We start from the raw sequence: 25,402 nt of genomic DNA, 5'->3' as shown, positions 1-25,402 counted from the left end.
ATAATAAAAATAAAAATAATTTATTAACAACAATTACAATATGCAAGAAAAACAAAAACTTGAGAAATGAAATTGCCTGCATCCTTCGATTAGCAGTCAACTCCAGAGGGCCTTCTAGGAGCTACACTTCTTTGCTCAAAGCTTCCCAGAACTTCTCAACCCTGGGGCTTCCCGGAGCTGCTTGCAGAGTGGGGAATGGAACTCTTATTGTGCTCAGAAACACCCATATTCAGCCCATGTCTTGTTACTTACTGCTGAATATAATGTGGGCCCAGAGGACAGCCCTCGCACATATGAGGCTGGAGCGTCTCAGAAAGAGCAGGCAGGCAGGGGGGAGGGGACGCTGAGTGCATAGCACTGCACACATCGGAAACTCCAACGCGGTCACCATGAGCAGAGATGCTTCTGTTTTTTAAGATACATCAGAATTTGGACTTAAGAAACAGGCATGTTCTGGAAGAAGGAGACAAGTTAACCTGCTAAATGAATCAGCCACTGAGAGCCAAGGTCTCTATCTGGAGAAGATTTTTGTCGTAATTGGATTGGTATGTGGTAGAGAGAAGCCTTTGTTTTCTCTTTATATATTCACTATGCTGTTTTATGATTTGGCAGCTCTTCACCGAAGAAAAAATTAGCTACTAATGGATTGTAATTATTAATGGATTGCAATTATTAATGGACTGCAAGAGGGAATCAGCAAGAACTTTATAATGCTTATGGATTAACTGAAACAATGGAATTGTGTGGAAAATATTGGGATGTTCTGTGGCAATACCCTCTTACGGAGAACTCGTAACTTTGATTTATTATGGTGTTGGTGAGATATCAGCTTGTTATCGGATGGGAAAGTATTCAAAGAAAACTCTAGAAGTCTGCCCAGAGTAATGGCCATTCGCCAGACGTCAGACCACTTTCGGTTTTGAGAAAAGCAAGATGGCGAAAGGTCACTACGCAGTAAAATTGAGTCCTTGGAGTGGGGGGCGGGGAGGAATGCCGAAAATGATTGGTTGCAACAAGAAAGGAAAGTCAAACATTAAAAAAAAACATTCCACACAGAAAGTTACCAGATATAAACTCATCTTGCAAATTAAAGGATATGGAACAATTTAAAACGAACGAAAGTCAACACATCAGTGGCTGTTAAAATAAAGGATCAACATCGGAACTGTATTATTTGGATTAAATAAGCGGATTGGAGCAGGAATTGGAGCAGTCCTAAAAAACTAAAATCAGAACATGGGAAGTCAACCAAAATGTTTAATTTGGAATCTGACAATTGGCTTCTTTAATTGAATTATGATTTGGTATTGTATTAATGTGGTCTATATTGGATTGTTATTAATGAAAAACTAATAAAAATTATTATACAAAAAAGAAAAAAGGAAGAAGAGGCAGGCAGCTTGGCTTGGTGGGTGCTGCACCAATAGAGCACCCTGCCTGCCCACCTGCTCTAAGACCACAGGAAGCAGGGCCGGAGGGCTACCTTCGCAGACAGCTGGTTTGCCTTAGAACTTGTTTATTTTGCAAGGGTATCTGAAATTCTGCCACATTGTCAGCTCTAGATTTCGATGGGCCTTTCAGAATACACCCTCCCTCTGTGAATCTACCTCCTCACTGTAAGGGGAGCTCCTGCTGGGGTCTGGCCCCCTGGGAGATGCCCACTTATGCCAAGCCTTGGGGCATCCTGTTCCCACTGGTGATTGATTTACACCCTGTGAACCTGCCACCAGCTCTAGTATGGAGGGTTAAAGAACACCGATGATGTTTGATCTTCTCCCTGTCGCTTTCTTCAAATGACTGTTGCTTGTTATTTCACAACAGATTTTAATGTAAACAGACAAGCTCCTGATTACTAATGAGAATGACTTGGGGGGGGGCCCTCAGTGGAAAGAAGTGGCTTTAAATTAAAAGAACGGTGAACTGATTCAGACAATGGAGAAGCTGCAGGGAGCCTTCAAGTCAACAGGACAGCGTAGTTCTGGAATTCTGATCCTAGCAACATAGCATCCAAAGCAATAGCTTAGAATGGAGGAGGGCAGTTCTCTGTCACTTGCAGCCTTCACAGCTGTTCTGTAGGGAATAAGGAAGACCTTTTCCTGAGCCACTGTTTGTAAAACAGCACAGCGTGTACATACCAAAAGGGGGGGAAATCAGCATTCTACAGAATCAGGTACCAACTGTATATATTTTCAGCTGTGCTGCTAGCTTTTACTAACATCCCCACAAGCCTATAAACTGCCAGAACAAGACCACCAGGTTAAAACCTACAGGTAGCCATATTCAGCAGATCACAGGACCCCTTGCAGGATGGGGCAACCTGCCCTAGAGCTGGCTCTGAGCTTGTTGGATTCAGGAGCTGGTGATGAGGCCAGCTACTGCTCGAGCCCTTCTCCACTTGGAAATATGAGACATAAAGAGGGGCTATTCTTAATACAGTGGTGCCCCACAAGACGAATGTCTCGCAAGACGAAAAACCCGCTAGACGAAAGGGTTTTCCATTTTGGAGGTGCTTCGCAAGACGAATTTCCCTATGGGCTTGCTTCGCAAGACGAAAATGTCTTGCAAGTTTTTTCCGACTTTTCCCCCCTTCCCCCCCTTTTTCTAAGCCGCTAAGCCGCTAAAAGCCGCTAACAGCGCTAAGCCGCTAAGCCGCTAATGGGCTTGCTTCGCAAGACGAAAAAACCGCTAGACGAAGAGACTCGCAGAACGGATTCTTTTCGTCTTGCGAGGCACCACTGTACTTAACTGACTGACCAACTGCGTTGCAGATAACTCGGTTCTTCCCTCCCTCAACATAATGCCTGTCCGCCCCCGCCACCAATCCTGGCTACGCCCTTGTTATCCCAGGGAGGAGAGTCCTCTTGTGTCAAATAGTTCAAGAAGGACACTGACAAACTGGAACGTGTCCAGAGGAGGGCAACCAAAATGGTCAAAGGCCTGGAAACGATGCCTTATGAGGAACGGCTAAGGGAGCTGGGCATGTTTAGCCTGGAGAAGAGGAGGTTAAGGGGTGATATGATAGCCATGTTCAAATATATAAAAGGATGTCACATAGAGGAGGGAGAAAGGCTGTTTTCTGCTGCTCCAGAGAAGCGGACACGGAGCAATGGTTCCAAACTACAAGAAAAAAGATTCCACCTAAACATTAGGAAGAACTTCCTGACAGTAAGAGCTGTTTGACAGTGGAATTTGCTGCCAAGGAGTGTGGTGGAGTCTCCTTCTTTGGAGGTCTTTAAGCAGAGGCTTGACAACCATATGTCAGGAGTGCTCTGATGGTGTTTCCTGCTTGGCAGGGGGTTGGACTCGATGGCCCTTGTGGTCTCTTCCAACTCTATGATTCTATGATTCTATGGAATAGCAGCTTTACGAAGGTGGGGGTGATATTCTCTGGGACTCAAGTAGAGGAGGAATCCGTTCAAAACTCTCTTCCTGCTTTTCTTTTTATTAAAAAAAAGATACAAGTGATGTGAAACCATGTGCTAAACGACAGAGAAGACTGGTTACATTATGCAGCAGGAGCTATTGGTCACAAAATGGAAGGCCACACTTTTGTGGTGTAGTGGTTAAGAGCGGTAGTCTCGTAATCTGGTGAACTGGGTTCGCGTCTCCGCTCCTCCACATGCAGCTGCTGGGTGACCTTGGGCCAGTCACACTTCTCTGAAGTCTCTCATCCTCAATCACCTCACAGAGTGTTTGTTGTGGGGGAGGAAGGGAAAGGAGAATGGTAGCCGCTTCGAGACTCCTGAAGGGGAGTGAAAGGCGGGATATCAAATCCAAACTCTTCTTCTTCTTCTTCTTCTTATGTCACCTGTGTGGATGGAGAGCTAAAGGACTCAGACATTCCTGTGTGCTTTGACAGGCTTCTATGTCAAAAGTGAGAATCAGATTCATGTGCTAGAAGAAAAAACTCCTTTTCCCTTATGGGGTATCCAAGAGCCTGTTATAGAGTCCTTAAGTGGGTTCCCTATTGATAGGAGAAAATAACAGAGGCCAGCCAGAGTATGGTATATTGAGAAGCAAATCGGCTAGTAAGCCTGATCTTTATTAACTGTTGCAACAGGGTCCGTACTGCCCACATGCAGGAGGGCGGGCTGAACCCAGAATAATGGTGCGCAAGCCCTTATATAGACTTTTGAAACTGCCCACCCTGTAGCCCAAGACCCCCCCCCAAAAAAAAAACTTCATACATAGGGTACATCACAGAAGGAGGTGATCTACAGCAGAGGAGACCTGATAATGGTCACTGGTTACATTACCTGGGTGGTCTGGCCATTCTTTTGTGATGGTTGAATGCTTTAGTTCCTGAATTCAGGTCGCAGGCTCACCTTTTTCATGCACAAATACGCCTTTAAGACAGGATTTGTAAGCGAAAGGACAATGGGAAGGCTGAGCCCATTTGCCTCCCTTACTGCAGAGGAATATCTGAGGTCAATTTGGGAGAGCCAAAATGGCTTCGGGATTGCTCTCTTGTACTATTTCAGACACGTGGTTTATATACTCATGTATGTGTGTTTGCCTTGTGCATTTATGAACATTTATTCTATATCTGAGACCTTAGAATTCTTACAACACATGACACCAAAAAGCCAGTGCCAACACTGTGTGTGTGTGTGTGTGTGTGTGTGTGTGTGTGCATGTCCTCTTTTTCCAGGACATGTCCTCTTTTTCATGGGTATGTAAAATGAGAGTCATGATGGTGATCCATAGTTAAAAGCAGAAGTTGGCAAATGTGTCCTCTTTTTTGCTCTTCAAAATATTGCAACCCTAGACTGTGTGTGTGTGTGTGTGTGTGTGTGTGAGAGAGAGAGAGAGAGAGAGAGAGAGAGAGAGAGAGAGAGACAAAGAGAGAAATTCCTTCTGGGACTTCCAGATCCTGTCAGCTTCTCTGCTTAACAACTGCAAAATTAATTCTGCTTCTGCTTTTGCTGTGTTCCCCTGGGAAAGTACTTATGATTGCACATTTCTCAAAGCAACAGGCAAATAGCTCCCCCGCTTTTTTTGTTTCTTCCAGCAGGCGGCTTGATAAATACCCACCTGCCTAAGCTGCTCCCCAAAGTTGCTTTGATTTCTGGCCTTCAGTCGGGAGTCTCCCTTTCCTGGCAGTCTTTGGACTCCCCCTTACATCACTACAGAAGCCATGATGAAAGTCTGAAATCTCAATCAAAGGCTTAAGGAAATAATAATCCACTGTTGCCCTAATTCTTCCTGGCAAACATCTCAGTCTGACAAGAACTGGCATTAAACTTTTACTTATTTTCTGGCCTAAAATGCTTTTCCTAATTAGGGGAGTGGGAGTGGGTTTCTTCATCCTTAACTCCTTGGCCTCCCCACTAGGCAGGGACAGGAAATGCACCTTCCTGCAATGGGAACTCCTTGTGACAACTTCGCCTTTGAATTATTTCTTTTTGCACAGCCCTGGGCGAAGCACTTTCTCACCCACCAGGGTTGGAGGAGCCCCAACAGCAGAACAAAAGGATGGCCATGCGTTTCCCCTTTCAGTCCTTGACTGCCAACTGAATAAAATATTGTGGGGAGGGCAGGTAAGCCCCACCCTGCATAACTAATCGCATGACACGGTGCAGTCACACCACTTGAATGGCAATGCCCATCAACTGAGGGGGGAACCTGCCCCCCTCAAATATTTTATTGGTGGGACCGAATATCCCTCGGCCTCTGGGAGTTGGCTCCTATGGTTATTGAGGTTCATACTGTGGCAATTCATAACTATTGTTCTGTCGGTATGTGAGTCTGTGATAGGTTTTAGAGCAGCCTTCCCCAAGCCCTCCTAGCTGATATTTGACTTCCCAGCTCAGCATCAGTTCCAGGCACCCAAAAGTCAAGGAAGAATGAGAAGTCCCAGAGATTCTGCTTCCAGGGTTAATGTTTACTCCAAAGTAAATCTCATTATGTTCAGTGGGAGTTTCTCCAAGGTATGTGTGATCAGGAGTGCAGCTTTAGTTTCCATTAGTTTCCTTTGAATGATAGATGGCTGGAGATTTATCAAGGGTTTCCGATGTTTTCTTTATTTCAAAGTGTCTAATCAGAGTTTACTGAAAAGGGGATCAGACTGAAAAACAGGCATTGAGGTTTCCAGCAATCAACTTGGGGAGCAGTCACTTAAGGGACCCCCCCCCCCACTTTCACTCCCTCACACAAACATACACACCGAGTCCAGAGCACTGTTTGTGTGATGAATCAGCAGTTCAAGTAACATCTTACTCAACAACTAAGAGTAACGTTAAACATTTTTGGGCATCATAGTAGGCAAAACCACTCACAATAGCATCACGCTTATCACGCTTCTTATAATAAACTATTTCAAAAACTTGGGCAGTGAATTACCAGAGCTCCTATCACTAATTGACTTATCTGCTTGCTTGGTTCTTAAAAAAAAATGACATCCCACCTTTCCACTATAAAATGCCACTCAAGGTTGTTAGCAACATCCCCTCCCTACAAGAAATCAAAATAAAACAATTTAAAACCCGAAATAGTGTGGCAGATAATTAAAACATCAGAGTGCATAAAAAAGCACCCAGGCTAATAAAAAGCCTGCCTAAAGAAAATTTAGGTAAACTTTCAAGTTTTTATGCAAGGTGTTTGCTGTTTGCCCGAACATGTTGCTTTGAGTGGTGATGAAGAGTCTTCATTAAAATGCTTTGTTTCAAATGGTGCATTCTAAATACCTGGGAGATTTAGAACATTTGCTTATTGTTCCTGCTCCCCCCATGGGAGCTTCAGGTGACAACTCTACCATTTTATGATTCTATGACAGACATTTCTGATTAGTAACTTTGTCCGTAGTTGGCAAGAGGCCACAGGAAGGTGAGGGGGAGCTAACAGACAAGACCTGCGGGTGGCGGCAGGATGAGGCCGAAGGGTGCAAAACTGGCTCCCAGCCCCAGCGTTCCCCGAGGTGCTCCTGACTGGGTCCTAGGAATCAACTGCATGCACTCTGAAAAGGCAACATGTTTCCTTAAGGCTGGCTGCTGCCTTGCTTAGGAGCCCTTCTGGCCAGACTGTGGCAGACACGTTGAAGGAACTGGCTTTCAGCTCCACACCAGACAAGGGAGCAATTCACAAGAGCCCAAACCTGCTCTCTCACACCTGCTTCATCAAACTGTAGCATTTTCAGCACTGTGGAAAACAATAAGCTCTTATCCAGCTCCGCTGTGGCCTTGCAGCTAAAAATATTCTGTCTTTAAACCCTCCTTTTACTTGCTAGACAGAAACATTGGTTTTCTCACACGATAACATTTGGGGTTTGGCAGACATACGCAAGCGAAAACAAGCCAGCTCTTGAAAAGTTCCCAGGGTATTTTTAGGAACAAAGATGGGTGGTTACATTTACCCAGTTCCAACGTAGAAGTGCAGGCGGTTCTTTAAAGAAGGAAGAACAGCACCTCGGCCCTGTTGCTGCCTCTCCTGGTGAGAAAGAATCGCCCCAGTGGCTGCTGGAATATTATTCTCTGAAGAGCAACCACCGAAAAACTCATAGAAACCGCCAGGGTTGACTCTCTGTGCATAGCAATTGGAATTAATTCCAGTTCAACTCAATGGGCTGGATTCCCCAGAAATGGGATTATTAGACTAATGTGGGCATAGCTCCAACGCAGCCTCCATCTCCCAGGTTGCCACATTATGCTCCAAACTGGAAGTGAAAGAAACAATGCTGAAATCGCAGACATCAGGCTTTCTTCCAACAGCTGTTTTGCTGTTGCAAGAAAGAGATGTCAGAGATGGGCTGGCTTCAGTCTTGCTGGGGTGCCTTAATCTACCAGGCCAAGAAACTTCACATACTGCAGGCATTAAATAATTCAGGGTTTTGCATACACAAAACTGCAAAATCAGACAACATGGAAACTAATTTTTTTGGATCTTAATTTCTTCATAAGCACGAGTGAAAACAGGATTTTATTTTATTTTTAATTGCCCCGTATTAAACAGGGGTTACACAGTGGATGATGGTCCACTAAGGCAACAGGCGCACAGCCCTCTCACATAACATGTTACACATTTTTAAAATAAATTCTCCCCAACCCAAAAAAATCAGTGTCACACATTCTTTCATGTTCAAAACACATTTTATACTTCTACTTGAATTCAGAGAAGCTCTGCAAACATTTCTGTCAATGTGGTCTCTGTAACACTTAAACTATCCTAATCCTAAATTATAGATATGGCAAATTATTTGTTTGTTTGTTTGTTTGTTTGTTTGTTTATACCCCGCCCATCTGGCTGAGTTTCCCCAGCCACTCTGGGCGGCTTCAAGTGTTAAAAACAATACAGCATTAAATGTTAAAAACTTCCCTGAACAGGGGCCTTCAGATGTCTTTTAAAGAGAAGATAGACCCTCCCATATGTCTCTGGGCAGTTATTGTGAAGATAAAAAGACCGTAAAACCCTCCAGCTAACTTAAAATGCTTTTACAAAAGTAGCATGGTGCAGATGATAGTTCAGATGAGAATTCAGTGCGCACAGCCTGGGTGTGCAGCACAGGAACATGGGTTGCATCCTGCCTACACACCCTGCCCAAGCAAGCTTGTCCTAGCAAACGGCCATACATTGGATTTGCCAAGGACATCTGCATAAAGTCTGCTGAATATCCTTGGTTGTGTCTCAGATTCTTTTTTCTTTGATTTTTAGGTTAGGCTTCTTTCATGATTTCAAACCTGGCTTCCCTCCCCAGTTGAAAACTGGGTCATGAGTATTACCTCTCTTCTAAGGAGCTCAAGGTAGTATTCATGGTCTCCTTTCCCCCTTGTTATTATCCTGTGTCTGAGAGACAGTGAGTGGCCCAAGGGCAACCAATAAGCTTATTGGCTGATTGTAACCCTGGTCTCCCAGGTCCTGCTCCACTTAATAACTCGCCACCTTATTCCACATCCTGGAAAAAAAGGCAGAAAAGGGAATAAGTTTCCCACATGTCTGGATATTTAGGATCTCTTCTAAGAGTCCTGTGTGCCACTTTTAACACTAACCAATTCAGCTGCAATTCCCATGGAATTCAGTGGGGCTTACTTCTGATTAAAGTACAGATTATTTGGCTTGCGTTCACACTGGAAATGGTGGTAGCAAGGACCCCCAAACGACGGTGTTTTAACTGTCCATTGGAAGAGGGTAGGGAGAAAACAGAAGCGGGGGGGGGGGGCACACAATTTTTATCCCAGCACAGAAACAACTCTGATAGCCCTTCTGAACCAAAGTAAGTCACTTTTAAATTTAGCTGGGTGCTAGCTATTTGCAAAATTGTATTTGTTAAATGCCCACAGTAGCTTTCCAAAGGAGGAGGAGGAGAAAACCAAACTTGGCCACATGCCTGTGACCTCCTAGCAACCCCACTGGGTCTCGTGGGCACCAGCTGCCATTGCATTACGTATGTAATTTTCCCTGGCTTTATGTTGGCGCTGATTAATGCATTGAATTTGGGAAAGGGATTAAAAATGGACTTTCCCACCAGATGGCAGTGTTGCATCACTTCACTGCTGTCCAACCCCTAAAACTGACAAAGTTTGAGGTCTGGCCATGCTAATTGTCATGAGGTCATCATAGAACAGGGGTAAGCAACCTTTTCCAGCCGTGGGCCGGTCCACCGTCCCTCAGACCACGTGGGGGGCTGGACTATATTTTGTGGGGGGAAGTGAACGAATTCCTATGCCCCACAAATAACCCAGAGATGCATTTTAAATAAAAGCACACATTCTACTCATGTAAAAACACGCTGATTCCCGGACTGCCCGCAGGCCGGATTGAGAAGGCGATTGGGCCGGATCCGGCCCCCAGGCCTTAGGCTGCCTACCCCTGCCATAGAATCATAGAATTGTAGAGTTGGAATAATGACGAGGGTCATTATTCTAGTCCACCCCCTGCCATGCAGTAATATTTTTGCCCAATGTGGGGCTCAAACTCACCACTCTGAGATTAAGAATCTCATGCTCTTACTGACTGATCAGTATAGAAGCTTTTTGAAAGAGGCACATTTTCTCTTCAAGAGAGAAGGTCAGTTGGGAAGTTCTTTCTCAACTAACTATAATTGTGTTGAAAGTCCCAGAGATATCAGGAATTCGGCAAAGTGTTGTCTGCACATTTCACTGTGCAAAGCATTTAGCACTCTTTTCTCATCTCTCAGCTATGTTTGGGGTGCCAACTTGAATAAAATATTGGAGGGCCCAGGTAAGCCCCACCCCACATAACTGATCACATGGCACAGCACACAGCAGCACAGTAATACCCATAAACTTGGAGGGTGGTCCCCTCAAATATTTTATGGGGGGGGGGATGAAGGGACCTCGGCCCCTAGGAACTGGCTCTTATGGCTGTGTTAGCCTACTCCAGGAAAAAGAACATCACCACATAGAGATCTAATGATGTACAGTACATATTTTGCCTGAGACTTAGCAGCATCAGTAAACATGTTGGTCTCTGAGCTGCCACAAGACTCTTGGTTGTTTCCGTCCGTCCTTATTACCTAGGCCAGCCTGCACCAACCTGCTGCACCCCAGAAGCTTTGGACTCTGGACTGTTGTGCTAACTGGGGCTGATTGGAGTTGATAGCCAAAATATCTGGAGGGCACCAGGTTGGCAAAGGATTGCCTAGACTCTTCTGTTACTACTGCCTGTCAAGTCAAGGATAAAGAATCAATATAAATATAAGAATATAAGGATAGAGAATCGATATAAACAAGTGTGCATGCTATATATGACAAGATAACCGTCTGCTATTAAGAAGAAATCAATGCCTATTTTGAAAGGGTGGCTGAAGCAGGCTAACAATTTGGCCATCTGCTGCAAAACATTTAAATTGCAGCTTTCTATTGCCATTCCTCTTTTGACTCAGCCCTGTGAACCCATTGGGGCAGAACTCAGCAAAAGATACTTCAGAGCTCTTGTGAAAGCCACATATTTGAAAAAAGAAAAAAGAAATCTCCTGTAAACAGTGTTTGCAACAGGCACCGCCTTTCCGGTAAAGAAGCATTTATCTATGTGATAATGGAAGAAATACTCATTTTGTATTATTACTCAGGTAATCCACTCGTTTAGCAAAACAAAAAAATATATGTGGTGATTACAATCGTAATAGCTGTTAATGTTCCACAGGAAGGGCAGAGCCATGAACTTCTGGGGAGCTTCTGGGGCAGTTTCAATAGGAAGACAGTGAATGGGGGGGAAAGAGGAACTATCGGAGGCATTGATGGGGCAGACTGGAACAAGGTAATCTGTGTTCCACCAAGGCCTTGACCAGGGGCTGGGCAACCAACTCCCCCTGCTACGGGGGCCACACTGTGCCCTTCCGATTCTGAAACAGCAGTTCTTTCTCTTCCCCAAGTTGCATGGAGATAATCTGCTTTTGAAACTGAGCATAGATTCAAGAGAACTTTGTGGTCTTTGGAACACCATGTTGGGTTTGGAAAGTGTGATTTGGAGGATGTCTGCCTCAGCCCTTTGAACATCTTGCCCAACTGGAAGACTGTCTTCCGAATGAGAAACTCTGCCAGTTGGGAAGCAATTAAACCATTTCCGTTACAAGGTTAATTACAGGCTCAGGGGATAATAATAGCTTATTTTCTTTCTTAACTCTACAGCTCAACGTGACTCAAGGAACCAGACCAAAAGGTGTGGCTCAAATTCTATTTCACTGGGTGGCCCCAGCTTGGCCAAGGGATGTATGTGTCTTAGCAGGGCTGTCCCATCCACGCCAAATCACACTCCCCATTCGCCTTCATAAGCCTAGAAAGGGAGAGGATGGAGAACCTCATGGGGGGGGGGAGGCAGCAGGGCCCCACTTCTCTCCCTCTCTCTCTCTCTCTCTCACACACACAGGTGGGCGGGCGGCCTTTCCCCTGCGCGACTCCGCCTCCGCCCGGGGTGGCTCCCCGTCCCGGGTCCCTCCCCCGATGGCCGGGAGGAGGCGGGCAGGCGCGCTCGGCCGTGCCTGGCTCGGAGGACCAGCCTCCCTCGACGGGGCGCTGGCGGGGAGGAAGGAGCGCGGCGCCGGCGCTGTCGCTGACTGGACGGCCGGCCGGGATCGCCCAGGGGGAATCGGCGCTCTGCACGTGCTCCGGGGCCGGCTGGCCGCTGCGGGGAGACTTCACGCACCGCTTTCCGAAGGGCTCGGCGCCGTCGGAAGAGCCCTGCGCGGCCCCGAAGCTTGCGCGGCGCCCCTTGCAGCTGCAGCTTCCCGGGAGGAGGAGGAGGAGGAGGAGGGTCTCTGGACCCCTGGAGGGGAGCTGCCCTGTCCAGGTGAGGGCGCGGGAATCCCGCATAGCCAGGGCAGAGCAGAGGGACCGATCCACCGGGAGGCTCTGCTATCTTCCACAGTTCCCATTCGTTTAAAGGGGAGTCTGCCCTCGGGGTTTCCATCTCTTTGAGTCCCGCTTGGATTTGCCCCAGACTAACGCTTCCCAGCATCTAGATACCACTCGCTTTCTTGCAGGATCATTCCCCAGCTGGCCTCTCCCCTTCCTCTCTTGCCTTGTCAGAATAAACGCCACTTTAGGATTTCACTGCCTACCAGCAGGAAGGGCAGAATTACTACATGTTTAAAATTATGAGGCATGGCAGCTAAATAAATTAGGGTAGCTCAGCCTCCAGATGTTGCCGGACTCCAACTCCCACCTGCCCCAGCTAGCACAGCCAAAGAACATCTGGTTGCTCCCCCTCCCCCAAGTTGGAGAAGGCTGGAGTAGAGTGGTGCATAGTTGAGCTATGGTCCCTGCTCCCACCTGAGGCAGTTATGGGCCCCAGCTTGGATGACTTTCAAAGGGGTTTCGGCAGATTTGCTGAGGGCAAGGATATCAGCAGCTGCTGACCCAGGTGGCTTTGTTGTGCCTCTCTTAGTAATGCCTGTTACCAGGATCCACAAGTGGGAAGAGTTGCTGTTGCCCTCCTGGCCTGTTTGGGAGCTTCCCACAAGCGTCTGGTTGGCCACTGTGAGAGCAGGATGCTGCACTAGATGGCCTGATCCAGCAGGCTCTTCTTACGTTCCTACTGTGCCCTGAGGGTCAGACTGTCTCCCAAAATCCTCAAGGATCAGGCCTTGTGGCAAAGTTGCTTTCCTTCAGTATTCCTCAAGTGCCTCCCAAGGAATGGATGCTGTTTGTTTGTTTGTTTGTTTTTAACAGTTTTTATTGATTTTTCATTTGATACATGAATTGATGCTGTTTGGACATCTCAGCATTGGGCAAAGGCATCTCTGTGAGTGGGGAATCATGTGCTTGCGCCCATTAGGCTGTTCTGCTTCTCTGCAATTTCTCCATTACAGCCCATGGATTCATGGGCTTCTGGAACCCAGGAGCAGCAGGAGGCCGGTGACACTGGAGGAGAAAAGAAGGAGAGAAGCTTAGGGTGGGTTAGGATCCTGTTCTGTGCAAGAAGGGCTTCTCTCTTCCACACTCTTTAGTGAATTCACTGGACACAATCATCTTTCATTGTTTTTCCCTTCCCTTTATTTTTTCCTGCTTCTATCTTATTTTCTAGTCCTTGGAACCTCTGTAGTTTGCCCTTAGCAATCAGGATACTTCTTTCCTTCCAGTGGGTTCATCTGAGATCAGATAGTCCCTAGAAGTTATTTCTGCAAATGCTACTACTGCACAATAAGTGTGGGTGGGTGTGAAAACTTTGCAAAGAGGCTTAGGCATGACTCCTGCTGTGCAGGAGCGAAAGACCAGGCACTCATTAAGAATTCACTGTACAGTAAAATAGTATACTGCACCTCTCTACTCAGAAGTAAGTCTCCTTGTGTTTAATGGGGCAGTCTAAGCTTTGGTTTAGGGTTGGCACTGAGGGGAAGAGTTTTCATGCCTTTAACATAAATTCAGCTGGTTAAACCTTTTCTAGTAACAAAATACAGTTATGGGGAAAGCTCCACCATGACTCCACTGTCTAATTTTGTGTTATGCTTGGCTGCCCTATGGCAACCATGTTGTGTTATGTCATGCACCAATGACAGCCATTTTATGACTGGCGCCCACAGCACTTTCTCAAAATTTGAAATGTGCCCACTGGTCCAAAAATGTTGCTGAACCCTGATCTGCTTGGAGACATGTGGAGCAGCATCAGCTGGCACTTGGTTTGCTACAATCAATTATATTTTCCCCAATAGTCCAATTCCTATTTTCTATTTTTAAAAATTCTTGTTGGGGTCTCTTGCTCCCCTCAAACCATTGAAAGGTTTGTCCTCTATAAAGAGGCTCTTTCCCTGATGGTATGTCTGCTCCTCTGGCCATCTGTAGAGCCAGGGATGATAAGCCAGTGCGTTGGTTCTGGGGTGACTGATGTGTCACAGAGTACTTCAGTTTTTGCACAATGTCTTTTGATGTCATCTGGGATAAGCAGAGAGGTAGACAGTTTAATGATGGGCCACACATCTGTAGCTGGTAGGGAAGGTAAAATTAAATTTCTTAAACAACTTTGGGAGCTCTCAGAGAGTCACTATTTTGGGGTGGAATTCAATCGAATATTGCCAAATACATGCACTATTAAATTTGGAGTTATTGCACAACAAGCTCTATTCTCTCCCAAATCAGACTTTTTACAATAAGGATAGCGATGCACTTGAAAGCTTGGGATAACATTTTCTTGGCACGACATTGTCGAACTTCCTCTCAAACAAATCAGAATAAACGCTCAATAAATACCCACAAACTTTGTGCAAAGAAGTTGTCTGGAAGCGACCTTCCTGTTAAGTGTGTTGCTTAAGCGCTGTTCCCATTGTTGACTTGACAGCAGAGGGAGGGAGGCGAATAAAGAACCATACAGGTTCAGGTTAGCAGCATGTTCACCATCCACACTGTTCAAGTTTTCACTGCTGTTTTTCCACCACTCTATTCCTGACTTTTCATGATGGGCTGCTAGAACCATCTGCCCACCCTCTTCCCTTGTTGCAACATCAGCCTAGGACAGCAGGCTTAAAACTCCCTGTCCTTTTTCCTTGTCTGTTGTGGGACTGCTTTGTCCCATGCTTTGGGGAAACTTCACTCATTTCATTCTGAGCAGTAGCTGTATCAGGAAAGGACTGCCTTAGCTCAGCAGTGCAGAAGGCCCCAGGTTAAATCCAGGTAGGGCTGGGGATGTTGCCCTTCTGGAACCCTGGAGAGCTGCTGCCATGACTGTGCTGCACGGACCAAGGCATGGCATCTCAGACAGAAAAATATCTTAGGCTGACTCTTGAGCTGTAGACATCTTGGGTTGAATGCAATCTGTAGGATCTGTGTGTAATGCGGAGAGCATCCTTTCTGCTAACGTGAGTGTTGAGGAGGCCCTGCAACTCTGAATGTTCTTCCCAATTCTATTTGACACAGTATTGAGCAGGACTCCTTGATGTTGGTGCCTTCCCATCTGGGCAATCTTGAGTCTTTGACTGTACAACCCCTTAAATGTCTCCTCTGCCGGAAGTCTCCTTGGGGAGGAATTCTAGGGCAGGGCTGAAGCCACTGAAAGAGAGTAAAACTGCCCTTCTCTTCCTAAGACTTTGGAGGGCTGCTAAAGAGTTTGCTGGTGTTAGTCTCCAGCTGCTGACTTTAAGATTATGCATTTTTATTGTTGCTTTGTTGAGGTTCCTAATGGCTTACTGGCTTTGTGGTAAGCTTCAGTCTTGATTCTCATCTGCGCCATCCTCTTCAGCCAAACAGTGACATAAACATTTGAAAAATAAAAAAATCAGTAATATGTCCAGACTCCTGAGTGGAGATTGGCCAGGACATTTCTTTTGTGTGTGTGTCCTGTTTCCCTTTTAAAGTTGCCTGTACTTCTGTGGCTTGTTCTCCTTTTAATTTAAATAATGTTACTACTGTCTTTTAAACCATTGCTCTTTGTGCTGATTGTCAGTTTAAATTTTTGGAGAATATGCCAAATGGTCCTATTTGAAGCAAGGGGTCTGAGAACAGAGTGAATTGTATGGTTTCCTCGTGTTGATGTCTGTGCACTTGGGAGAAGACATGGTCGCCAGCCCTATTTTTGTCTTGCATCAACTGCAGAGGGATCTTCTGGTGTTTGCATACTGTTAGGCTAGAACTTGGAGGCGGCAAGGGGTTGGTTAAATTTGAGACTGGAGACTAAAATGTCTTGGGGCTGCGTGTGGAAAGAACAGGACTCCTGTCTGTTGTGCTGGCTCTGGCAGTAGACATGGGACTGTTTTGGGTTGGGCACGCTGGGGAAAAGGAAGGAAACTTTATTTTCCTGATGTGATTTTGACACCACCATTAATGTCTCTTTTGTCTGAATAACTCATATTGGGTTGAGATGCATGTTATGCATGCAAATGAATGAATGAATGAATGAATGTGTAAGGCTAGGATTCAGGACATGTTTGTGTTTGCTTTTCCATTGTAACCGGAAGCATTCCTTGTTCAGCTGTGAGGCGATGATGAGTGCAGTGATCTCTAAGGCTATTTTGCGACACATAAAACAAGTCCTTGGTTCTTTCTGGATTTGCTGGTTTACCTGGAGGCTGTGCAGCTGGTGTGAGGAGGGGGTATTTCAGGTTTCGGGGTGAATGCAGCTCTCCCAGGCCCCCCAACAGGCTCTCAGACACCTTCCTCAGGCCATGCCCCTCAACGGGACACGCTAGTCTCTAGCACTGCTTTGCACCTTCCTTAAGTCATTTTGCCTGGCTGGAATGTGTCCTTGATTTATGGTAATACCACTTGCTTGCCTGGACCCAGAGGAGTGTGTGTGTGCGCGTAGCAAAAACACACTTTTGCATGGCTGGAATGTGGCCTCTTGCAGGAAAGAAAGAGTTACGTCCATTGCTATCTGGTCCTGCCAAATTGCCCTGATATGCAGCTGCTGGAAGGTTCCCCATAAAGCAATGCATCTGGATAAAAGTTCCCCATTCCTGCTTCAGAAAAACAGGTTCTGGTGTATTTTACTTTATTTCTTCTACTACATTACTGTGCTTTTCTGCAAGGAGCTTACAGGTTCCCCACACCCACCCACAGCACCCATTTTATCTTCACAACAACCCTGTAAGGTAGGATAGGCTGAAAAACAGCAACTCACCCAAGATCACCCACCCACAGAATTTCACAGGGTTGTGTGTCTTGAGTCCAGTGGGTCTCTCTGGCCTTGGTTCATCTTCCCTCTCCCTAATCATAGAACAATGTAAGGTGGAAACTTTTGTCCACATTTGCTTGTGGAAAAGCAGATATAGCTATGTTGTTTCTCCTGGAGTTTTGATTTCTTTAATGTATGCTTGTTTGATAAGCAGCCTTTGAAATAAACCTCACATGTGAGAAAGGGCTGCAGTTAAGCCACCTGATGTTGGAAAAGGCCTGCCATTTTTGGGTCTCAGGATGGAAATGTTGGCAGGGTTTGAACTGACCTGTCATTATCACAATGTTAGGGTAGCAGATGGAAAGGGAAGCATCTCTTTCAGAACTCCTGTAAAAACATGCATAGGGCTTTGGGGAGCAAATCCTGTCCATATTTGTTTGAGGCTGTAGTATTAAGGAGAAAAGTCTGTGTGTGTGTGTGTGTTGACTTTGTGCAGCAAAAATTGAGGCTTGCAAATAATTAAATTGCTGTGGGTTAGGCTGTCAGGAGCTGCTCCCCTGGCAAGCCCTCTGTTGCTGCTTGTAGTGGATTTAGACCACGCAGGTGGCATTACGGTCTAAACCACTGAGCCTCTTGGGCTTGCTGATCAGAAGGTCGGTGGTTCGAATCCCTGCGACAAGTAGATAAATAGGTACCGCTCTGGCGGGAAAGTAAACAGCGTTTTCTTACGCTGCTCTGGTTCACCAGAAGCGACTTAGTCATGCTGGCCACATGACCTGGAAGCTGTCTGTGGACAAACTCTGGCTCCCTTGGCCAGTAAAGTGAGATAAGCGCCGCAATCCCAGAGTTGTCCGCAACTGGACCTAACTGTCAGGGGTCCCTTTACCTTTACCTAAGCTGTCAGGAGGTGCTCCCCTGGCAAGCCCTCTGTTGCTGCTTGCCAGAGAATTGGAGGATACTTTCTTTCCATCTTAGTCTAGCATGAGAAGAACTGTTCTCCACCTTCCTTAGGGTTTGGGCTGAAAAGGCCATAGAACTAGGCTGAGCTAGTGCAGAAAGTTTATAAAAACTGGGCACAACATGCTTGATTGCAGAAATGTGTGGCTTGTTGTGGGTGGGGTGTGTGTGTGTGTGTTGATTTGCTAACCCAGCATTAACATTTAACATTAATGTTAAACTTTGACAAGTAGCTGAAACCTTACTACACATTAGCATTCCTTCAAGCTCCGGTGTTTGCTGCAAAAGCAGGGACAGCTGCACCATCTCCTTGGCTTCTAAATTCATTTAATTATTGCAATGTTGGCTTTTTGTGAGCTACTGGATGTATACACCTGCACTGTAGAAGATCCATCAAGATCTCCAAGATCCTGAGACACTCTGGAGGTGTGGGGGAGGGCTGGTCAAGTGGGAGCTCCTGGAGGATGGCACCAGAAATAATGAGTGCAAAGTTTGTTTTTAATTCCCACTTGTACTCTGGCATGTCCTGTGTGCTGAGAAATGGGGGCCAGGCTGAGAGGGAGGTCTGGGTGAATGTAACTCAGAAGGGAAACAAGAAGAAAACTTTGGCTCACCCCTTGCAAAAGGAAAAAAGAAAAAGCTGGTAGTTGTAGTTGGGGAAACTTTTTCTTGTGCCATTGTTTTGTACCTGTGACCCTTGCCCCCTCCCCTGGAGAGCCTGTTCTGTCCAACTTTCACTGTGAGCCACTCTTGGCTGCTTCTCCATTGTCTCTCCCACATGGAAGTGATGTCAGAGCACAGATGTTTCCATCTCCAGGTTTTTCTCTAGGTAGTCAGGCACTACAGTGACTCAGGGGTCAGTCATTGGTTTTCCAGCTGGGCCCCTTGCAGCCCTGCTGGAACCTTGGAGGAGACCAGAGTCTGATAGGACCCTGGAACAAAACCAAACTCTGCAATAGGCTTAGATTACAGCTGGGGTCTGGAGGGTATCCCAACGATTGCCTCTTTCTCTTTCCAAAATTCTGAGGGAAAGTAAGTTTGGGCTTCAGTAGAGGCTTCTGTCTTGGGGCTAGGTGTGTGTGTGTGTGTGTGTGTGTGTGTGTGTGTGTGAGAGAGAGAGAGAGAGAGAGAGAGAGAGAGAGAGAGAGAGAGATTTGGCAGAAAAATAGGGAAAAGTTTCACTCCATCTCTCTGCACACCGTAATCCCAATCCTGCTCAGGAGATCCCCGTGTCTCCTATTTAAAGAATCTGAAATTTCCACATTAAATGCAAATTTAATCTATCACCTGGAAGGGGTGAAGGGTGCCTGAAGTAGCTAGATGACCTCTTCTGTGGTCTGGAATATGATGCTTACCAGTGAATCAAATCAGGAGCGTCCAGTGTCTGCCCACAGAACTGAGAACTGATAACTTTTATAACACCTCCCCTTCTTTCCTTCTGTTTCCCTCTCATTAATGGCAACAAGAATAAATTGTGGTTCTTGTACAAATGGGAATCAAGCCCTTGGTGACTTGACCTGTCCCAGAGCGCTGTCGTGAGGTGCGGGTGCTGCTCTCGGTGGGGTACGAAGACGATAAATATCCATTCTGATTATTTGAAAATACCCATCTTTTCCAGAAAGGCAGCTTTTGACCAGCTCAGTTTCTTTGGTTCACTTCTCCTAGCACCTTTGTGGGGAAGGGTATTCCAGCTTGATGGTTGTCGCCATGATTCCTACTTATCTGCATCAGGTACAGATGGTTTGGAGCAGGTGCTGCTTTGGTGGGAGGTGGGCTTACACCCCCCCAATGCTATGCTGTTCTTCTCTTCCTCTTTGATTCCACCTCTTCCTTACTAGAGTATGGAATAGAAAGCTCCCCCCACAAAAAAAGTTATCTTGGCTGGAGGGTTGTCATGCATGAAGGTGAATTGTTTGTGGAGCTGCTCCAAGGGCGCAGCGACTTTCCTGCTTTTGGATCCCTCCCTCTGGCCCCTTTGCTGTACTGCAAGAGTTGTTTACCCAACAGCTGCTGGGAGCCAAAAGTGCCCTTGGAGAACAGAAGTTTGAAAGGCACGGAAATTCACCCTCCTGTAGAGCCCCAGGAGCTCCTGCCTCTTTATCGGTGCTGGCAAAGGATCCTTACCCTCCTCAAAAACCCCAGCGCTCTGGAGTGTGTGAACTGGCTCAAATGAGGTTTGGAAGTCATTCAGAGACAAGTGTACATGTTGCTGGGACAAAGTGCTCTGCACCCTCAAGAAATGCAACAAAAATGCAAAATACAATCATTAATATTTGCAAACTGGAAGATTGCAGAGTTTGCCCCAGAATGAGGAAGAGCAGAGATGGGATGGAGGCTGCCTGGCCCAGTGGGTTGGTTTGGGGCACCACTAATAGCAGAAATCTAGGATCTGAGCCTCAGAGAAGGAACTCTGTGCTCCCTCAAAGGAATTATCCCCACAGATAGAAAATGATCCTCCTGCTTGGAAAGCTAGGCTGAAACTCTTCTCTGTGATAGGTAGGGATATGTATAGATTTTCATGGGAATTCTTTCAAACTTTGCACCATGAAAAATAGGTGTCTGTCAACCTGTGGGTCCCCAGATGTTGGACTACAACTCCCATCATCCCTGAGCTCTGGCCTTGCTAGCTAGGGGTGATGCGAGTTGTAGTTTAACAATATCTGGGGACCCACAGGTTGAGAAAGGCTGGTTTATAGGCTCTTTTGACTTGAAAGAAGCTGTTGTCCTTCCCCAGTAGACGAGATCACCTGAGCTGGAGGGGGGGAATCCAGGGCTAGTGGAGGAGCACATGGGGCTCACCCCATCCCACATGCAGAATCCTACCAGACAGGCAGGTGAAGCTTTTATTCACCACAATATCTGAGGTGAGCAGGCTGCCTTAGGGAACCCAGAAGGGGTGGGGTTCTGCCACCCTCCAAGCAGTACCTGCTGCCTGAGGCTACAGGCTCACCCTACCCAATGGTAGGACTGACACTGGAGGAGGTGAACCCTTTCACTCTGCCATTTCCCCAATTAACAAGCTATATGTCCTGCTTCATTCCCCAGCTGGGTTGGGGGGAAGAGTTCAGAACAGGAAAAGGGGAGGTGGGGGGAAAAGGGTCAAATAACTACCCTGTTCTGAACTGAACCTGCCCCTCCCAGCCCTGCCCCCCCCCAGGCTTGTGGAAAACAGCACACCTCTGTCAGGCCCTGAAGTGATGCACAGATAATTGAGCTCTTTGGCTAGACAGGAGCTCAGAAAGCTGCTGGCACCCCCCCCAATCTGTCTGATTCTTTATTTTGTAGGGGGGGCAGGTGCCTGGCTCTTACTGACCAACGGCTTGTAGGCACTGAACTGTGGACCCAGTGTGTTGGTGCTCTTTTGCTTTTGATGGATAGTGTTGCATTGAAAGTCCAAAGGCTCTTCTGGCAAATTTTAGAGAGGAAAACAAACAAAGTGGGACAGCGGAAGTTGACTTTGTTCAAAGGCTTGTTTGTCTGCATGCTACATGCTTGCAACCACCCTCCTCTAAGTAAACCCCACATTGTATGCCTGGGTTGGCTAGAGGTGGCCTGCAGGGCTTTGCCCAGCAGTTTGGAGCAGTTTCCTGATGCTCCTGATGTTCTCGGGATCTGCACGCCGGCCGTGATTCAGAGGGAAGCCTTTAGAACCCGCAAGGAAAGGGTTGTTGCGTTATTCCTGAAAGTAATAGTTTATTCTACTCTAGCAGGAATGGAATGTATATTGGTTAAAATTTACTTTACCATAAAAATTGGAGATAATTTGCTTTCAGTATAAATATTTACAAACTGCTCATGTAAGTTGTCAGGATTTTCCGGGTTGTGAGCAACAGTGGTGACTAAAAGACAGAAATGCAAACAAGGTCTTCAGTTTGAATGTCAACTCCTCTATACCAGGCATAGGCAAACTCCGGCCCTCCAAATGTTTGGGACTACAATTCCCATCATCCCTGACCACTGGTCCTGTTATCTAGGGATGATGGGAATTGTAGTCCCAAACATCTGGAGGGCTAGAGTTTGCCTAGGGCTGCTCTATACGCTCCTCAGCTAGCCTTAAGCCCAGGGGTCAGCAAACTTTTTCAGCAGGGGGCTGGTCCACTGTCCCTCAGACCTTGTGGCTGGCCGGACTATATTCTTTGGGGGGGGGGGAATGAACGGATTCCTATGTCCCACAAATAATCCAGAGATGCATTTTAAATAAAAGGACACATTCTGCTCATGTAAAAACCTGCTGATTCCTGGACCGTCCGCGGGCCGGATTTAGAAGGCAATTGGGCTGGATCTGGCCCCCGGGCCTTAGTTTGTCTACCCGTGCCTTAAGCCTTAACATACCCTCCCTCCCTCCAGATCTGCAATATAGGATAGTGTTAACTTTCTGAAGAAGTGTGCATGCACACAAAAGCTCATACCAATAACAAACTTAGTTGGTGTCTATTTTGTTTCTTTACACAGTTGTTGTTAATGGTCACATGAAGATATAATGTATGTTAAAGACTTTGAACACTCAAAAGTACTGTTTCCATGCTAAGTATCACTATTATTCACAATGATGATATTATTAGCAACATTAACATCTCACAAATGACCCAGGTTCCATTGACATAATTGCCCAGAACTAACCAATCAGAATAAGAGGAGAGTCGTTGAGAAATACCATTATGACTGCAATATGCTGCTTTCCAGTCCAAATCTCCCCAAAGTAGTGAACAGCAGATTAAAACAACAGAATATAATACAAAATGCCATACATTGCAACAAAATAGGGCTCCAGAAAGGCCTTATCAAGCTCAAGGATGAAAGAAGATTCTCAGCAACTACATCCACATACTTACAAACTTGAACAGACAATGAGAAATATTTAAAAAAGCTTTCACCAACTAGACAAATTACGGGTCCTCTTACCACTACCATTCTGACTTCCTTGAATAATTTCTAATTTGGCTGAAGATGGCACAATTTACAATAAATATAATGGTAGCAATATTTAAAGAAACTATTCAGTAAAAAAGAGACGCAGGTGGCACTGTGGGTTAAAGCCTCAGCGCCTAGGACTTGCCGATCGAAAGGTCGGCGGTTCGAATCCCTGCGGCGGGGTGCGCTCCCGCTGCTCGGTCCCAGCGCCTGCCAACCTAGCAGTTCGAAAGCACCTCCGGGTGCAAGTAGATAAATAGGGACCGCTTACCAGCGGGAAGGTAAACGGCGTTTCCGTGTGCGGCTCTGGCTCTGGCTCTGGCTCTGGCCAGAGCAGCGATGTCACGCTGGCCACGTGACCCGGAAGTGTCTTTGGACAGCGCTGGCCCCCGGCCTCTTAAGTGAGATGGGCGCACAACCCCAGAGTCTGTCAAGACTGGCCCGTACGGGCAGGGGTACCTTTACCTTTACTATTCAGTAAAAAAGCTTTCAGACAATGAGCAGAAAAGAAAAATAGGTAAAATGTGACACAGAGAAGACAAGTTCTGTGCATTCTTTGATAGGAATCAGTCAGCATTAGAAGAACTGAAAAATGAACAAGCAGGGATATAGAAAATCCCAGCTCAACTCCTAAAGCCAGCAGGCAGAGACTTAAAAATACACCTGTTAGTACCTCTCCCTCAAAATTAGGCAAATATTGACAGGGTTGTTAATAAATAGATTAAGCCACACTTCAGAAATACGGTCACAGCCTTTGCCAACCTGGTGCCCTCCTGCATCAGCCCTAGCCAACTAAGTTACAGAGCATTTATTGACAGGAGCAGGCTATGATGACAGAAGAAGAATACGTACATTGTTAAAAGAAAACAGGAAGCTGAACCGAAAGCCAAAATGCGCACAGAGGCTTGTCAGGTGAGCTTTGTCTCCGGTACTATGTTTACAGTGGATGCAATTCAGAAAGTGAAGTTAAGTGGCAGATAATGGAGGGAGACCAACAACAAACTAACAAACTAGATAAAGGTAAAGGACTCCTGACAGTTAAGTCCAGTCGCAAACGACTCTGGGGTTGTGGCACTCATCTCGCTTTACTGGCTGAGGGAGCCGGCGTTTGTCCGCAGACAGTTTTTCTGGGTCATGTGGCCAGCATGACTAAGCCGCTTCTGGCGAACCAGAGCAGCGCACGGAAACGCTGTTTACCTTCCCGCCGGAGCGGTACCTACTTATCTACTTGCACTTTGATGTGTTTTCGAACTGCTAGGTTGGCAGGAGCAGGGACCGAGCAACGGGAGCTCACCCCGTCGCGGGGATTCGAACCGCAGACCTTCTGATCAGCAAGCGCTATGCTCAGTGGTTTAGACCACAGCGCCAAACTAACTGGGAAGCAATATAACGGATGGAAGCCTTGGGTGCAAGATAAATTTGGCATAACACAGTGGTTCCTGACCCTTTTGGTATGGTAACCTACAATGCTTATTATGGTGACCCATTGGTTTATTGTCACATGGGGTTTGGACCACAGGCTTTTGGCAGCAGTCAGTTTCATGTATTTTAACTGCAACTTTTCCCATTCTCTAACATTACTTGAGGCAACCTGGCAAAAAATCTGCTTAACACTTATTAAAGTGGAGTTTGTTGAACTATTTATAGCACTTACAGAGTTATTTGGTTTTGTTCATGGGAATGTAAGAACCATCTGATTGCAGAATTGTACTTAATAAGCTATAAAAAATTATTCTAAAAACGTACGGCTGCATGAGCAAATATAATGAACTTCAAATCACCCCTGGATTAACTATTGACTAACCTTGGCAGCAAATAACAGTAATGGTTTGCCACAGGGTGCTTGTGCAGGGAGGTGTTTTGAGTGATGGTTGCAAATTGCCTCTGATGCACATTGGAGGTGAGCTGTGCTGGTCACTGAGAGTGACTTCCTGCGTTGTGGTGGCCCATCACTGGATCAAGGCAGTTCCCAAAGTGTTAAAATGTAAACCTTTCTGACGTTCAGTTACAAGTGTCAAAACAGCATTATAAAATACGAACTAAACAAAAAGTTGAAAGGTATTCATCAAAGCAGTTTAGGGTGACAAGCAGTATTTATTTTGGGTTTACTCAGTGCTTTTTCCTAAAAAATTTTTTTAGGGGTACTCTCATTTTCCTACTCATATTGAAATACTGCCCCTCAATGAGGCCAAACTTAGATTCACGAAATGTTTAGGGTATGCATCCTCCTGCTTCCCCCCAGAAAAAAGCACTGGGTTTGCTGCTTATAAAGCCTGCAACCCTTTTGCTGGTTGTGAACTACGGATTGGGAAACACTGATATAACTGATGTTTTATAAAAGGAAGACCCATGGATGAGGAGAATAAATTTACTTTATATACCGTATTTTTCGCTCTATAGGACGCACCGGACCATAGGATGCACCTTGTTTTAGAGGGGGAGAACAAGAAACAAAAATTCTCCCCCTCTCTGCTCAGCGCCCCTTCAGCGAAGCGGCAGGAGAAACGGAGCCCCTTCCATTTCTCCTCCCACTTGGCTGAAG

The 25,402-nt window shown here is 46.1% G+C and overlaps 1 protein-coding gene and 1 long non-coding RNA gene across 3 annotated transcripts in view; one reads left to right on the top strand and one right to left on the bottom strand.

The window, feature by feature from the left end:
• On the bottom strand, positions 1–24,991 carry LOC307203038. The gene is made up of 3 exons (XR_013833092.1): positions 23,662–24,991; positions 1,757–2,158; positions 1–405 (listed from the first exon to the last, which is right to left on the bottom strand). It is a non-coding gene; the product is annotated as an uncharacterized lncRNA (long non-coding RNA).
• The window catches only part of CGNL1 (cingulin like 1), a 77,963-nt gene continuing 64,577 nt past the window's right edge, over positions 12,017–25,402 (top strand). Inside the window, exon 1 of one of the 2 annotated variants that reach the window (XM_079953183.1) lies at positions 12,017–12,240. The gene's annotated coding sequence lies outside the window, so the exon portion shown is untranslated. The remainder of the gene's footprint in view (positions 12,241–25,402) is intronic. The other variant, XM_079953184.1, reaches the window with a different exon arrangement.

The sequence above is a fragment of the Podarcis cretensis genome (genome assembly GCF_951804945.1).
Source record: "Podarcis cretensis genome assembly, chromosome: 14".
In the NCBI taxonomy this organism is placed as follows: Eukaryota; Metazoa; Chordata; class Lepidosauria; order Squamata; family Lacertidae; genus Podarcis; species Podarcis cretensis.
Note: the sequence above shows the minus strand (reverse complement) of the source record. Positions and strands in the feature narration are given on the sequence as shown.